Genomic DNA, 17,148 nt, shown 5'->3' with positions numbered 1-17,148 from the left:
CTATTTCCCTAAACATTGTTGGTAGGGTGAATTTAGATAGGGGATGTGAAAAATAATTTGTAAATTATAAGACTGTATATGTGTTTAACTACCCTGGTGCTGAAAGGTTTGTAACGAGACCATTGTTTGTTGATTAATTTATTTAGCAAACGCTTATGAACACATAACGATCATGGCTCTTATTTGTTGGACATATTTTTTTGTGCCAAACCCTGTGCTAAGTAGGCCCTGTGGGCAATAAGACATGCCCTGCCCTCAAAAAACTCTATCCTGGGACGACTCTTTGCTCTAGCCTCTGATAGCTCAGTTCTGCCGCCTGGAATGAATTCACCTGCCTGGACCATGTATCCTAGCTTGGGACTGCCTTTCCCTCTGGAGAGTTGGACCTGGTTTACTCTCGCCTCTGTGCTCATTTGAGCCTGGGAATGAGGGCTTTTCCTCAGTGTGGGCTGGCAGAACTCTGGCAGAGACGGACAAGAGTGTCCTTTATGATGGCTGTGTTGAACCAACTGTAGAATGAATTTACCTCAGAAGGTCAGGCTTTCTGCTGGAGGAAGGGGTGATAGAGATGTAGGGGGAATTTGCGGGAAGGAGTGGAGTGTTGGTTGGGATCCCAGAACAAGGTTGGTGCTCCTGCACCAGTGGACAGGGTCACTTCTGAAAAAGTAAAGGGACAAAGATACATGGGATGGCCTTTAGCTCCAGTGAGAGTACTCATGATATCTTGGCTGGCTCAATACTTAAATACCTTGGAATTCTATGACCTACTGTGTCCTCTCATTGATTCCTTACAAGACAAAGTTCCCATGAGGTGGGGAAATGACTCTAACAGGAGACCATATGTTATTGTCAAAAGACAGTTTTATCATGTTCCCAATACTTAATGTCTGTGAATCTGGGCAAGTCATTTGCCTTCTCTAAACCTCAGTTTCCCTTGTGGTAAAATAAGGGTGAAAAATGTCAACTTCCAAGGGCTGTTAGGACTAAAAGGAATAATCTATATCAGGAATCAGCAAACTTTCCTTGTAAAGGGCGTCATAGTGAATATGTTAGACTTTTTGGCCATAGAATCTCAGCCACAACTATTCATCTCATTCGTTTTAGTGCAAAAGCAGTCATAGATAACACAAAAATGAATGGGTGTGGCTCTGCTCCTATAAGCTATTTACCAAAACAGACAGTGGCTAGAATTGACCCATGGGCCATGGTCTGCCAACCCCTGGTCTAAATGAGGTCCTTAACCTATCACAGAATCCATCTTCAGTTAGTCTCTGTAATAATGTATTGAATAATTAAGTGTGTGCCAGGTGGATGTTCTAAGAGCTTTTTAAAAAATTAATTAATAATTAATTAATTTTTGGCTGTGTTGGGTCTCCGTTGCTGCGCTCAGGCTTTCTCTAGTTGCAGAAAGCGGGGGCTACTCTTCGTTGTGGTGTGCGGGATTCTCACTGTTGTGGCTTCTCTTGTTGCGGAGCATGGGCTCTAGGTGCGCGGGCTTCAGTAGTTGTGGCACATGGGCTCTAGAGTGCAGGCTCAGTAGTTGTGGCGCACAGGCTTAGTTGCTCCGCGGCATGTGGGATCTTTCCAGACCAGGGCTCGAACCCGTGTCCCCTGCATCGGCAGGCGGATTCTTAACCACTGCACCACCAGGGAAGCCCTGAAGACTGGTTTTAGAATTCTTTTGTCTTTTCGCTCCTTTTCCCCATTCCTTTCTCTCCCCTCCTCTTTTTAAATTGAGGTATAGTTGATTTACAATGTTGTGCTAATTTCTGCTGTACAGCAAAGTGATTCAGTTATACATATATATACATTCTTTTTTAAATATGTATATATTTATATTTATTTATTTATTTGTTTATTTATTTTATTTTTGGCTGCGTTGGGTCTACATTGCTGTGCTCGGGCTTTCTCTAGTTGCGGCAAGCAGGGGCTATTCTTTGTTGCGGTGCACGGGCTTCTCATTGTGGTGGCTTCTCTTGTTGCAGAGCATGGGCTCTAGGTGCGTAGGCCTCACTAGTTGCAGCACACGGGCTCAGTAGTTGTGGCTCACGGGCTCTAGAGCGCAGGCTCAGTAGTTGTGGTGCATGGGCTTAGTTGCTCTGTGGCATGTGGGATCTTCCTGGACCAGGGCTTGAACCTGTGTCTCCTGCATTGGCAGGTGGATTCTTAACCACTGTGCCACCAGAGAAGTCCCTATATATACATTCTTTTTTTTTAATGTTCTTTTCCAGCATTGTTTATCATAAGATACTGAATATAATTCTCTGTGCTATACAGTAGGACCTTGTTGTTTATCTATTCCATCTATAATAGCTGACATCTGCTAACCCCAACCTCCCACTCCATTTCCCACCCAACTCCCTCCCCCTTGGCAACCACAAGTCTGTTCTTTATGTCCGTGAGTCTGTTTCTGTTTCGTAAATATGTTCCTTTGTGTCATATTTTAGATTCCACATATAAGTGATATCATATGGTATTTGTCTTTCTCTTTCTGACTTACTTCACTTAGTATGGTAATCTCTAGTTGCATCCATGTTGCTGCAAATGGCATTATTTCACTCTTTTTTATTGCTGAGTAGTATTCCATTGTATATATGTACCACATCTTCTTTATGCATTCATCTGTCGATGGACATTTAGGTTGTTTCCATGTCTTGGCTATAGTGAATAGTGCCGCTATGAACATAGGGGTGCATGTATCTTTTTTTTTTTAATAGATCTTTACTGGAGTATAATTGCTTCACAATACTGTGTTAGTTTCTGTTGCACAACAAAGCGAATCAGCCATATGCATACACATGTCCCCATATTCCCTCCCTCTTGAGCCTCCCTCCCATCCCCCCTATCCCACCCCTCTAGGTCATCACAAAGCACTGAGCCAACCTCCTTGTGCTATGCTGCTGCTTCCCACTAGCCAAACACCTGGCATTCAGTAGTGTATATATGTCAATGCTACTCTCACTTCGCCCCAGCTTCACCCTCCCACCCCATGTCCTCAAGTCCATTTTCTATGTCTACCTCTTTATTCCTGCCCTGTGATTAGGTTCATCAGTGCCTTTTTTTTTTTTTAGATTACATATATATGTGTTAGGATATGGTATTTGTTTTTCTCTTTCTGACTTACTTCACTCTGTATGACAGACTCTAGGTTCATCCACTTCACTACAAATAACTCAATTTCGTTTCTTTTTATGGCTGAGTAATATTCCATTGTATATATGTGCCACATCTTCTTTAGCCATTCATCTGTCTATGGACATTTAGGTTGCTGCCATGTCCTGGCTATTGTAAATAGTGCTGCAATGAACATTGTGGTACATGTCTCTTTTTGAATTATGGTTTTCTCAGGGTATATGCCTGTTAGTGGGATTCCTGGGTCATATGGTAGTTATATTTCTAGTTTTTTAAGGAACCTCCATACTGTTCTCCATAGTGGCTGTATCAATTTACATTCCCACCAACAGTGCAGGAGCGTTCCCTTTTCACCACACCCTTTCCAGCATTTATTGTTTGTAGATTTTTTGATAATGGCCATTCTGACCAGTGTGAGGTGATACCTCATTGTAGTTTTGATTTGTATTTCTCTATTAATTAGTAATGTTGAGCATCTTTTCATGTGCCTCTTGGCCATCTGTATGTCTTCCTTGGTGAAATGTCTATTTAGGTCTTCTGCCCATTTTCTAACTGGATTGTTTGTTTTTTTGATATTGAGCTCCATGAGCTGTTTGTATATTTTGCAGATTAGTCCTTTGTCTGTTGTTTCATTTGCAAATATTTTCTCCAATTCTGAGTTGTCTTTTTGTCTTGTTTATGGTTTCCTTTGCTATGCAAAAGCTTTTAAGTTTATTTAAGTCCCATTTGTTTATTTTTGTTTTTATTTCCATTCCTCTAGGAGGTGGGTCATAAAAGATCTTGCTGTGGTTTATGTCAAAGAGCGTTTTTCCTCTAAGAGTTTTATAGTGTCTGGTCTTACATTTAAGTCTTTAATCCACTTGGAGTTTATTTTTGTGTATGGTGTTAGGGAGTGTTCTAATTTCATTCTTTTACATGTAGCTGTCCAGTTTTCCCAGCACCACTTATTGAAGAGGCTGTCCTTTTTCCATTGTATGTTCTTGCCTCCTGTGTCATAAATTAGGTGCCCATATGTGCGTGGGTTTATCTCTGGGCATTCTGTCCTGTACCATTGATCTATGTTTCTGTTTTTGTGCCAGTACCATACTGTGTTGATTACTGTAGCTTTATGGTATAGTTTGAATTTGGGGAGCCTGATTCCTCCAACTCTGTTTTTCTTTCTCAAGATTGCTTTGGCTATTCGGGAAATTTTGTGTTTCCATACGAATTGTAAAATTTTTTGTTCCGGTTCTCTGAAGAATGCCATTGGTAGTTTGATAGGGATTGCACTGAATCTGTAGATTGCTTTGAGTAGTATGGTCATTTTCACAATATTGATTCTTCCAATTGAAGAACATGGTATATTTCTCCATCTGTTTATGTCATCTTTGATTTCTTTCATCAGTGTTTTATAGTTTTCTGAGTACAAGTCTTTTGACTCCTTAAGCAGGTTTATTACTAGGTATTTTATTCTTTTTGTAAATGGGAGTGTTTCCTTAATTTCTCTTTCTGATTTTTTGTTGTTGGTGTATAGGAATGCCAGAGATTTCTGTGCATTGATTTTGTATCCTGCAACATTACCAAATTCATTGATTAGTTCTAGTAGTTTTCTGGTGGCATCTTTAGGATTTTCTATGTATAGTATCATGTCATCGGCAAAGTGACAGTTTTACTTCTTGTTTTCCAATTTGTATTCCTTTTATTTCTTTTTCTTCTCTGATTGCTGTGGCTAGGACTTCCAAAACTATGTTGAATAATAGTGGTGAGAGTGGACATCCTGGTCTTGCTCCTGATTTTAGTGGAAATACTTTTAGTTTTTCACCATTGAGTGTGATTATTGCTGTGGGTTTGTCATATATAGCCATTATTATGTTGAGGTAGGTTCCCTCTATGCCCATTTTCTGGAGAGTTTTTGTCATAAATGGGTGTTGAATTTTGTCAAAAGCTTTTTCTGCATCTATTGAGATGATCATATGGTTTTTATTCCTTAATTTGTTAATATAGTGTATCACATTGATTGATTTGCATATATTGAAGAATCCTTGCATCCCTGGGATAAATCCCACTTGATCATGGTGTTAGATCCTTCTAATGTGCTGTTGGATTCTGTTTGCTAGTATTTTGTTCAGGATTTTTGCATCTATGTTCATCAGTGATGTTGGTCTATAGTTTTCTTTTTTTGTGGTATCTTTGTCTGGTTTTGGTATCAGGGTGATGGTGGCTTCGTAGAATGAATTTGGGAGTATTTCTCCCTCTGCAGTTTTTTGGAAGAGTTTGAGAAGGATCGGTATTAGCTCTTCTCTAAATGTTTGATAGAATTCACCTGTGAAGCCATCTGGTCCTGGACTTTGGTTTGTTGGAAGATTTTAAATTACAGTTTCAGTTTCATTACTTGTGAATAGATCTGTTTATATTTTCTAATTCTTCCTGGTTTGGTCTTGGAAAGTTGTACCTTTCCAAGAATTTGTCCATTTCTCCATGGTTGTGCGTCTTATTGGCATATAGTTGTTTGTAGTAGTCTCTTATAATCCTTTGTATTTCTGCAGTGTCAGTTTTGATTTCTCCTTTTTCGTTTCTAACTTTATTGATATGCATCCTCTCCCATTTTTTCTTGATGAGTCTGGCTAAGGGTTTATCAATTTTGTTTATCTTCTCAAAGAACCAGCTTTTAGTTTTATTGATCTTTGCTATTGTTTTCTTCGTTTCTATTTCATTTATTTCTGCTCTGATCTTTATGATTTCTTTCCTTCTACTGACTTTGAGTTTTCTTTGTTCTTCTTTCTCTAGTGGTTTTAAGTGTAGGGTTAGATTGTTTATTTGAGATTTTTCTTGTTTCTTGAGGTGAGATTGTATTGCCATAAACTTCCCTCTTAGAACTGCTTTTGCTGCATCCCATAGGTTTTGGGTTGTCGTGTTTTCATTGTCATTTGTTTCTATGTATTTTTTAATTTCTTCTTTGATTTCTTCAGTGATCTGGTTATTTAGTAGTGCACTGTTTAGCCCCCATGTATTTGTGTTTTTTACAGGTTTTTTCCTGTAATTGATTTCCAATCTCATAATGTTTTGGTCAGAAAAGATGCTGGATACAATTTCAATTTTCTTAAATTTTCTGAGGCTTTATTTGTGACCCAAGATGTGATCTATCCTGGAGAATGTTCCATGTGCACTTGAGAAGAAAGTGTATTCTGCCACTTTTGGGTGGAATGTTCTATAAATATCAATTAGATCTATCTTGTCTATTGTGTCATTTAAAGCTTGTGTTTCCTTAATTTTTTTCTGTTTGGATGATCTGTCCATTGGTGTGAGTGAGGTGTTAAAGTCGCCTGCCATTATTGTGTTACTGTCGATTTCTCCTTTCATGGTTGTTAGCATTTGCCTTATGTATTGAGGTGCTCCTATGTTGGGTGCATAAACATTTATAATTGTTATATCTTCTTCTTGGATTGATTCCCTTGATCATTATGTAGTGTCCTTCCTTATCCCTTGTAACAGTCTTTAAAGTCTATTTCATCTGATATGAGTATTGCTACTCCAGCTTTCTTTTGATTTCCATTTGCATGGAATATCTTTTTCCATCCCTTCACTTTCAGTCTATATGTGTTCCTAGGTCTGAAGTGGGTCTCTTGTAGACAGCATATATACGGGTCTTGTTTTTGTATCCATTCAGCTAGTGTGTGTCTTTTGGTTGGGGCATTTAATCCATTTACATTCAAGGTGTTTATTGATATGTATGTTCCTATTACCATTTTCTTAATTGCTTTGGGTTTGTTTTTGTGGGTCTTTTTCTTCTCTTGTGTTTCCCGCCTAGAGAAGTTTCTTTAGCATTTGTTGTAAAGCTGGTTTGGTGGTACTGAATTCTCTTAGCTTTTGCTTGTCTGAAAACCTTTTGACTTCTCCATTGAATCTGAATGAGACCCTTGCTGGGTAGAGTAATCTTGGTTGTAGGTTTTTCTCTTTCATCACATTAAGTATATCCTGCCACTCCCTTCTGGCCTGCAGAGTTTCTGATGAAAAATCAGCTGATAACCTTATGGGGATTCCTTTGTATGTTATTTTTTGTTTTCCTTTGCTGCTTTTAATATTTTTTCTTTGAACTTAATTTTTGTTAGTTTGATTAATATATGTCTTGGTGTGTTTTTCCTGGAGTTCATCCTGTATGGGACTCTCTGTGCTTCCTGGACTTGGGTGACTATTTCCTTTCTCATGTTAGGGCCGTTTTTGACTATAATCTCTTCAAATATTTTCTTAGACCCTTTCTTTTTCTCTTCTTCTTCTGGGACCCCTATAATTCGAATGTTGGTGCGTTTAGTGTTGTCCCAGAGGTCTCTGAGATTGTCTTCAATTCTTTTCATTCTTTTTTCTTTATTCTGTTCCTCGGCAGTTATTTCCACCATTTTGTCTTCCAGCTCACTTATTTGGTCTTCTGTCGATGGACATTTAGGTTGTTTCCATGTCTTGGCTATTGTGAATAGTGCTGCTATGAACATAGGAGTGCATGTATCTTTTTGAATTAGAGTTTTGTCTGGATATATGCCCAGGAGAAGGATTGCTGGATCATATGGTAATTCTATTTTTGGTTTTCTGAGGAACCTCCATACTGTTTTCCATAAGAGCTGTACTCACTTACATTCTTGCCAACAGTGTAGGAGGGTTCCCTTTTCTCCATGTCCTCTCCAGCATTTGTTATTTGTAGAGTTTTTAATGATGGCCATTCTGGCTGGTGTGAGACCATTCCTTTGTCTTTTCTCTACTTTCTGAGGGTTTGCCTCAATGTTATCTTCCAACCCTTCTAGTTAGCTTTTAACATCTGCTATCAGGTTTTTAATTTTCAAGAGTTGTTTCTTCTGAATCCCACCTACATTTTTAAAAAATTTGTCACAGGACTTCCTGGTGGTCCAGTGGTTAAGAATCCCCCTTCCAGTGCAGGGGATGTGGGTTCGATCCCTGGTCAGGGAACTAAGATCCCACATGCCACAGGGCAACTAAGCCCATGCGCGCTGCAACTACTGAGCCTGCGTGCCACAGCTAGAGAGCCCAAGCGCTCTGGAGCCCGCACACTGCAACAAAAGATTCCCTCATGCCGCAATGAAGATCTGATGCAGCCAAATAAGTAAATAAGTACATTTTTAAAAATTTATTTATTTTATTTATTTACTTGTGGCTGCATTGGGTCTTCGTCACTGTGCGCAGGCTTTCTCTAGTTGTGGCGAGCTGGGTCTACTCTTCGTTGTGGTGCACGGGCTTCTCATTGCGGTGGCTTCTCTTGTTGCGGAGCATGGGCTCTAGGCACACAGGCTTCAGTAGTTGTGACGCATGGGCTCAGTAGTTGTGGCTCACAGGCTCTAGAGCGCAGGCTCAGTAGTTGTGGCACACGGGCTTAGTTGCTCCATGGCATGTGGGCTCTTCCCGGACCAGGGCTCAAACCCATGTCCCCTGCATTGACAGGTAGATTCTTAACCACTGCACCACCAGGGAAGTCCCAATAAATACATATTTTTTAAAAATTGTTGCTCTTTAGTAGAAGCAATATTTTCTTTTATTTCTCTGAGGCTATTAATCAAAATTTACTTTTTTGTTTAAAATTTTCTGTTCCATGCATAGTTTCCATTTCTTTCAGTTCACTTTCTCCTGTTAATTTGTTTTGTTCTTTATCCTTATATTCCAGCTAATAGATGTCAATTGGCAGGCTATTAGATATATAAATCTGTAGTCAATGGGAGAGGTAGGAGGATACAAATTTTATCAACCTCATATAGCTGTTGTGAATATTAGCCCAGAGCCAGGAATATAATTAGACTTCAAATGTTAGATGTTACTTTTATTTTACTATTTAGTGACTGCATACAGCACATAGATGAACATAAGTAACTTAACCAGTCCTCTGTCCTCTATTGTTATCAGCACTGGGCCTTTTTTCCTCAGTTTTTACTATAAACAGGAATGAACACCTTTTTGAAAACAGCTTTAGTCATATATTTTAAAACTTTTATTATGGAAAATTTCCATCATATACAAAACTATAGAAAATGATATAATGAACTCCTGTGTACCCATCACCTAGTTTCAGTAATTACCCCTTTATGGTCAGTCATCCAAACATGTTCATGTTTAATGGAAAGTTTTGTTTTATTGATAGTATACAGTCATCCCTTGGTATCCATGGGAGATTGGTTCCAGGACCTCCACAGATACCAAAATCTGCAAAGGATCAAGTACCTTTTAAAAAATGATGTAGTATTTGCATATAACTTACATACATCTTCCTGTATGTATACTTTAAATTATCCCTAGATTACTTATAATACCTAACACAATGTAAATGCTGTGTAAATAGTTGTAAATACATTTGACCCTTGAACAACATGAGTTTGAACTGCAGGGGTATACTTATATTTGAATTTTTTTCAATAGTAAATACTACAGTACCGCACAATTCACAGTTGGTTGAATCCATAGCTGGGGACGTCAAATATGCAATACTCATGGATGTGGAGGGCCAACTGTAAGTTATACAGTACTCAGATTTTCCACTGCTCGGAGGGTTGGCACCCCTAACCCTAGGCTTGTTGGAGGGTCAGCTGTTCTATGTAAATCATTAATAGCACATGTCAAATTCAAGTTTGCTTTTTGGAACTTTCTGGAATTTTGTTTTTCCTGAATATTTTTGATCTGAGATTGGTGAAATCCGAAGGATGTTGGAACCTGCAGGTATGGAGAGCTGACTGTATATAGATTTTATACCAGTGCTGTCCAATAGAAACATAATGTAAACCACAAATGCAAGCCACAGTTATAATTAAAAATGTTACTTAAATGTGATTTAAAATTTTCTAGTAGCTACATTTGAAAAAGAAAAGAAATAGGTGAAATTAATTTTAATGATATATATTTTTTTCCAGTATATCTAAAATATTATTTCAATATATAACCAGTATGCAAGTTATTAAGGACATATTTTACCTTTTATTTTTGGTATCAAGTCTTCAAAATCTAGTATGTAGGGACTTCCCTGGTGGTCCAGTGGTTAAGACTCTCCGCTCCCAATGCAGGGGGCCAGGGTTCAATCTCCGGCCAGGGAACTAGATCCTGCATGCTACAACAAAGATCCTGTGCGTGGCAATGAAGGTCCTGCGTACCACAACTAAGACCCAGTGCAACCAAATAAATAAATATTTTTTAAAAAATCTAGTGTGTATTATACATTTATAGCACACTTAAATGGGACTATGTGCCTAGTGGCTTCCATATGAGAAAATGTAAACATACCCGCCAAATATGATTATTTTGAAGCAAGTTTTAGACATTGTATCAATATATCCATAAACACTTCAGTATGTATCACTAATAATAATGTTCACATTAAAAAATTTCCTTAGTATAAATTTCTAGAAGTTAGAAATTGTTGGGTGGCTCATTTAAAGTCTTGCAGCATATTACCAATAATTTTCCAGAATGTTGACACCAATTTACACCCCATCAGGAGTGCTTGATGGAGCCCACATCACCCCATGGAGTGTGTTTTTATCCCTGACCATGGTTCTGAAATCCAGAGAAAAGCAATGTGACTTTCCCCCTGAAGAAAGGTCAAGTTCTAAGATGATTCAGAGGTGAGTTTTAGGCAGACAAGAACAAAGGAGCAAAATCAGGGGCCTCTTGGAATATCACTTTTTTTTTTTTTTTAAGGAAAGAATAGGGCAAAGGACAAAAGGTAGAGGGGTGGTAAGAATAACAACAGACAGACAGACTCTGGGTAAAGATGTATGATAGAACCCAAACATATAATTGTATTCTTTCCTGACACTCCAGTAAAAGTAAAATAAGGCTCTGCTTAGATACTTGACAATCCTTGTTTATCATCTCATTTTTAAGCGTGGGTGGGATAAAAAGGTGATGTAAGTTCTGAGTTGTTGACTCAAGCTTCACTATCGGATGATCTGACCGTGGAACTCCAAATGTCAGCACATTTTGTCCTTTCTCCTGGGCTGTTTGGGTTCCCCATAATAGAAAACTCTTCTAAAGGCCTGTTTGGAGGGAGAGTTAGCCAGAACCTGAGGGTTGATGGGGTTAGTGGGCTTGAGGTCTAAACACTGAATATGCTCTGGTTCTCTGAATCCTGCTGTTTTGGGTATGACACCTCCAACCTCAACTGTGACTTGTGCTTTCAAGTCCTCTGCTTGAGTTGGGGAGAGGTAGTCATCCATTAGCAAAGAGTGGGAGAAGGGATTAGGGAGCTACTAATTCTTAAACAACTTTAAACTGTTTTAATCTTTAATCTTTTAATCATCCTTATTTTATACCCACCAACCCAGCTTCCAGCTGTACATGATACCATGAACTTCTGAGCTTTCTGAAGATGCTGCTGTTTAAAATGGTTGATTCTCAGTTTCCTCATTGATTTAGGATTAGGCTTTCTTGGTTTGCTAAGCCATTAACCCTGGTCCATCAGCTTTTTATGTGTCAAATATGTTGTTGCCATTTTCTTCTGTCCTGTTCTCCCATGCTTGTGGATTTGTGCTGGTACAAGCAGACCTTTTAAAAGCAGTCTGGATCCTAACCTCCTCCTTATTAAACTCTCTCCCTCTGATGCATTCACTGCTCAGTTAATGGCAACCCCATATTGCCAGTTGCTCAGGCAAAAATTTTAGAATAATCCTAGACTCCTCCCCTCTCTCACCCCACGTACACACATCAGCAAATCTTGTGGGCTCTATTTTCAAATACATGCAGGATCTAACGGTTGCTCAGAGCCTCTAGCACTACCACCCTGGTCTATACTACCAGCATCTTTTGTCTGGGTGATTCTAATAGGCTACCAGTTGTTTTTCTTGTTTCTGCCCTTGCCCCTTTCACTTTATTTTTGTCACTGCAGCTAGAGAGTAAACCCTCTAAACCAGAAGCCAGATAGATGTCCCTCCTTTGTTCAGAACCCCCTAATGACTCTATCTTGCACAGTCTACTTCCTGCTAACTCTCTGACCTCATTTCCCACATCTTCTAGTTTTTCATTCGGCTCCAATCACTTTGGCCTCCTCTCTGTACCTTGTGCTCCTACCTCAGGGCCTTTGCATATGCCGTTTCCTTTCCTTAGAATGGTCTTCTAACAAATATTCAAATGGCTGACACCTTCACTTTCTTCAAGTCTTTGTTCAAATGTCACCTTATCAGAAAAGACTTTGCTGACTTACTTGTATGAAGTAGCAATCCCTGCACTCCCTGTCCCCTTTACTATGCTTCATTTTTCTCTGGATTAGTTGCAACCCCCTATACAATATGTATTTAGTTTCTTAGTGTCAGTTTCCTCCACAGATGTCAGTTCATGATGGCAAGGACTTTGTCTATTTTGTTTATTAGTGTAGCCACAACACCAAGAACAGGATCTGGCTCACAGGAGACTCACAATATTAGCTGAATGAATGAATGAATGAATATATTAAAAGAAACTGAGGAATAGAGAGCCTAAGAAGTTTAGACCAAAGTCACTCAGCAACAAATAGCAGAACTGGGATTCAAACCAGGTTTGTGTGATGTCAGAGCCTGAGTTATTAATCATTTTGTTTGATATTTGGGAAGAATTTTTAATGAGATGTGAAAGTGCTAATGGTATAATGCTATGAAAGAAGTAGATATAAAGATGTAACTCCAGCATGATCTTAACTATGTGAAAACGTATAGAGATAAAGATCCAGAAAGATATCAAATATAAAGCAGTGAGTTTCTGAGTGCTTTTAAAGTATATTTTGAAACCCTCTTATTGTAGAAAATTGTGAAATACACAAAGCAGACAGAAACTATAGCAAACTTCCATGTACCCATCACCCCAGCCTCAAGGACCATCAAACCATGGACTAGTCCTGTCCCATCTGTATTCTCCCTTCCATGTTATTTTGAATCAATTCACAGATGTGATGGTCAGTTTTATGTGTCACCTTGGCTAGGCTACAGTCCTCCATTATTCATTGATCTAATGTGATTAAAACCATAATCAGTCATTTTTAAGTAAGGGAAATTGTCCTACGTAATCTAGGTGAGGCTGCCCTGTGGGTTTCAGACTTGCCTCACTAGCCCCAACAATCACATAAGCCAATTTCTTGCAAAAACAATTTCTTATGAAATTGAAATTATATGTATCAATGTATCTCCTATTGGTTCTATTTCTCGGATTAAATCCTGACTGCTATACTACACATACATCATTTCATCTGAAATAGTTGAGCAAGTTTCTAAACAGTAAGGATTCTTGAAAAAAAATCCACAATACCATTATCTTACCTAAACAAAAATTAACAGCAATTCATTGATAATATCAAATGTTTAAATTTCGAATTGTCTCATTATTTTATAAAATTTTAAAAAACCTTTTCTTTGGCCGCGCCACATGGCATGCGGGATCTTAGTTCCCTGGCCAGAAATCGAACCCGTGCTCCCTGCAGTGGAAGCAGAGTCTTAACCACTGGACCACCAGGGAAGTCCCTGAAAATGTTTTTGAACTATGAGTTTTTTTCAGCATTTTAGTTATGGAGAAAAAAAAAAAGCACAACCAGGAAGGATTTTCTCCATGGCTCCAGCAGGGGGCAGTAGTGTCTCATGTTTCAAGAGGAAAGTAACGTATCATTTCTCTCCCAACCTCAGTCTCCCAGCCCAGGGTTTACTTAGCACATGATACACTTTTGGTAAATGTATGATGAGTGAATAAATAAATGGGTGAAGGAAATACTTTTTTATACTTTTATTCATTGGCTATACTCTGTGCCAGGTACTAGCTGAGTGCTAAATTTTCTCTTTTAAAAAAATTTACCATGAGGTACCTATTATCCCCATTATACATGAAGAAATCTAAGGGTCAAAGAGATTGAAAGACTTTGTGAAGATCATAGAGGTAGCAAGTAGCAAATCCTTGAGTTACCCCAGATCTATAATTTTATTTTTAAATGCCATATAGGACATACAGAAAGTATATGAATGGTTGAAAAAAGGGAACACCTGTAACTATACCCAGTTATAGAACATCACTGTCACCCCAGAAGTCTTGTTGTTATGGACTGAATGCTTGTGTGCCGCCAATATTCATATGCTGAAAGCATACCCCTAATGTGGTAGTGTTTGGGTATGGGGCGTTTGGGAGGTAATTAGGGTTAGATGAGGTTATGAGGGGGGTCCACTAATCATGACGGGATTAGTGCCCTTATAAAAAGAGAGCGCTCAGTCTCCCTTTCTGCATAAGCAAAGAGGAAAGGTCAGTGAGAAGGTAGCTGTATACAAACCAGAGAGCTCTCACCAGGACCTGAATTGGCCAGCACCTTGATCCTGGACTTCCCAGCTTCCAGCACAGTGAGAAAATAAATTTCCATTGTTTAAGCAATCTAGTCTATGGTAGTTTATTATGGCAGCCCTAGCTGACTAAGACATCTGTTGTCTCTTTCCGAACACAACCTCTATCTTCCCCCAAATTTAAGAGTAATAATTTCCTTGCTTTTCCTTAGAGTTTACCTTCTTTGTTTAGTTTTACCTGTTTTTGAACTTTATATAAATGGAATTATTCTATCTATCTACTTACCTACTTTATGACTTGCTTTTTAAGCTCAACATTATGTTTGTACGATCCATGCACATTGAGCATATATTTGTAGTTCTTTCGTTTTTATGCTGTATGGTATTTTCTAGTACAAATATATTACTATTTATTCTTCCATTTTATGGAATGGGCATCTTGGTTGCTGGTAAGAACATTCTTAGGCATGTATCCTAATGTACATTAGAACACACATCTCAAAGGTATATACCTTGGCCTGGAATATCTGGGCTATCTGGTATGCATATCTTCAACATTATTAGACAATAGCACAGGTTCCCAGAGTGGTAGACTAACTTACATTCCCACCTGCTGTAAGAGAGTTCCATTTTTCTATACTTTCACTAACACTTGGTATTGTCAGGCTTTTATATTTTGCCAGACTAATGGGTATATTGTGCTATCTTGTTATAGTTTTAATTTGCATTGCCCTTATCTATTTAATGAGATTGAGCACCTTTTTATATTTATTGGACATTTAGATTTCTTCTTTTGTTAAATGTCTTTTCAAACCTTTTGCCCACTGAGAAAAACTGGATCATCTGCCTTCTTCTCACTGATTTATAGTTCTTCATACAATCTGGTCCTTTATCAGTTATATATGTTGCAAATACCTTCTTCCACTCTATGGCTTGTCTTTTTACTCTTCTAATGGTGTTTTTTGATGAACAGAAGTTCTTAATCTAATGTAATCAACCATACCCAGTATTCTCTTATGGTTAATGCTTTTTATGTAGTGTTTGAGAAACCCTTCCCTTATTCAAGATCTTAAATTTTTTTCCTCCATTCTATCCTAAAACCTTTGTAGGTTTATCTTTCACACTTATGTCTTTCACACTTACTACCTGGGAATGATTTTTGAAAATGTAAGAGAAAAGGGTTGAATTTCCTTTTTTCTCCATACGGAAATCCAATTGTCCCACATTTTTCACTACTGCTGTGATGTGACATCTCTGTCATAAATCATGCAATTGTATGTGAATGGGTATGTTGGACTACAAAATTCTAAAGTCGAACTCCTAAGTGCCACGATACTGCCTTTGTCTGTGAAAGGAAATATGATGGACATAATGCATTTTAGACTTAACTAGAATCTCAACTCACAATCTCCATCTCCAAAAATGCTTCCAGCTGGCAATGCTGGCATGTTATTTTACCTCTGAGCCCATGTTTTTCTTGCATGGTTATTGTAAGGAATAGGCACAATTTGTGACACCTAATCACTTTATCATTACTATGTATTTCAAATGTAAGCACTTGCTCTGTTTGGAGCCTTGGGGCTTGGAGTTCTGTAGCTGTATTAATTTTCTATGGCTGTGTTACAAGTGGCCACAAACTTAGTGGCCTACAACAACACCCATTTCTGACCTTGCAACTCTGGAGTTCAGAAGTATGGGTGGGTTCTCTGCTTAGGGGCTCACAGGCTGAAATGAACATGTGAACTGGGTCAATCTCTTATTTGGAGGCTCTGGGGAGACTTGCTTCCAAGTTTATTTAGGTTGTTGACTGAACCCTGTTCTTTGCAGTTGAAGGACTGAGGTCCCTCTTCCTTGCGGGCTGTCAGCCAGGGGTTGCTCTTAGTTCCTAGGGGCTGCTCTCAGGCCCTTTCTACCTAGCTTTCTCCATCTTCAAGTTAGCAATAGTCAAATCCTCCTCATGCTTTGAATATGACTTCCTTTTCTGGAGAAAATACTCTGCTTTTAAAGAGCTCATGTGATACAATTAGGCCTACCTGGATAATCTCTCCATTTTAAGGTCAGCTGATTAATATCTGCACATCCGTTGTGCCATGTAATGATGTAATCTCAGGGGTAACACCAGAGGGTGAAGGTGATGGGGACCATGTTAGACTTTTGCCTACCACAGTAGTACCAGATACATTACTTAGCCTGCAGATTTCGAGATGGTCTGTCTGAAAAGAATTCTTTGATATATGTCAGAAAACTCAAAATACTTCATCAGTTCACTCCAAATTCCCAAATTGGCTAGAAATGTTGACTACAACTCGTCTTCATGGAGCTTTGACCCTCTTTACTGCACAGACATATCTTTTTATTTGCAAACTCTTGGTGACTTGGATGCTATTTTATCTGATATCTCTAGAGCTTATTGTCCACCCCTCAGTCATTTATGGAACCATCAGTCAACAAATATGTTGAGTATATAATACAGTCATAGCACTTATCCAAATCTAAGATCACACTTGGCAAGGTGTCAGGCCCATAGTAGGTATTTCTTAAATATCTGTTGAATGAATGTGTGAGTGATGAATTGCCCTTATGTAGCCTACTGTGTATTTTAGAATAAGCCATATGCACACACAAAGATAAGCAACAGTATAAGAATTTATGTAGTTAGTTTTTAAAAAGTAGTCCAAGAGATAGATCATTGTGTGTGTGTGTGTGTGTGTGTGTGTGCGTGCACATTTGTGTGCAAGGAATGCTTTGTGGAAGAAGTAGAGCTAGGATT

Source organism: Eschrichtius robustus, chromosome 12, assembly GCF_028021215.1.
Source record: "Eschrichtius robustus isolate mEscRob2 chromosome 12, mEscRob2.pri, whole genome shotgun sequence".
NCBI classification, from domain to species: Eukaryota; Metazoa; Chordata; class Mammalia; order Artiodactyla; family Eschrichtiidae; genus Eschrichtius; species Eschrichtius robustus.
The sequence above is the reverse complement of the archived record's forward strand: the minus strand, read 5'-3'. Positions refer to the sequence as shown.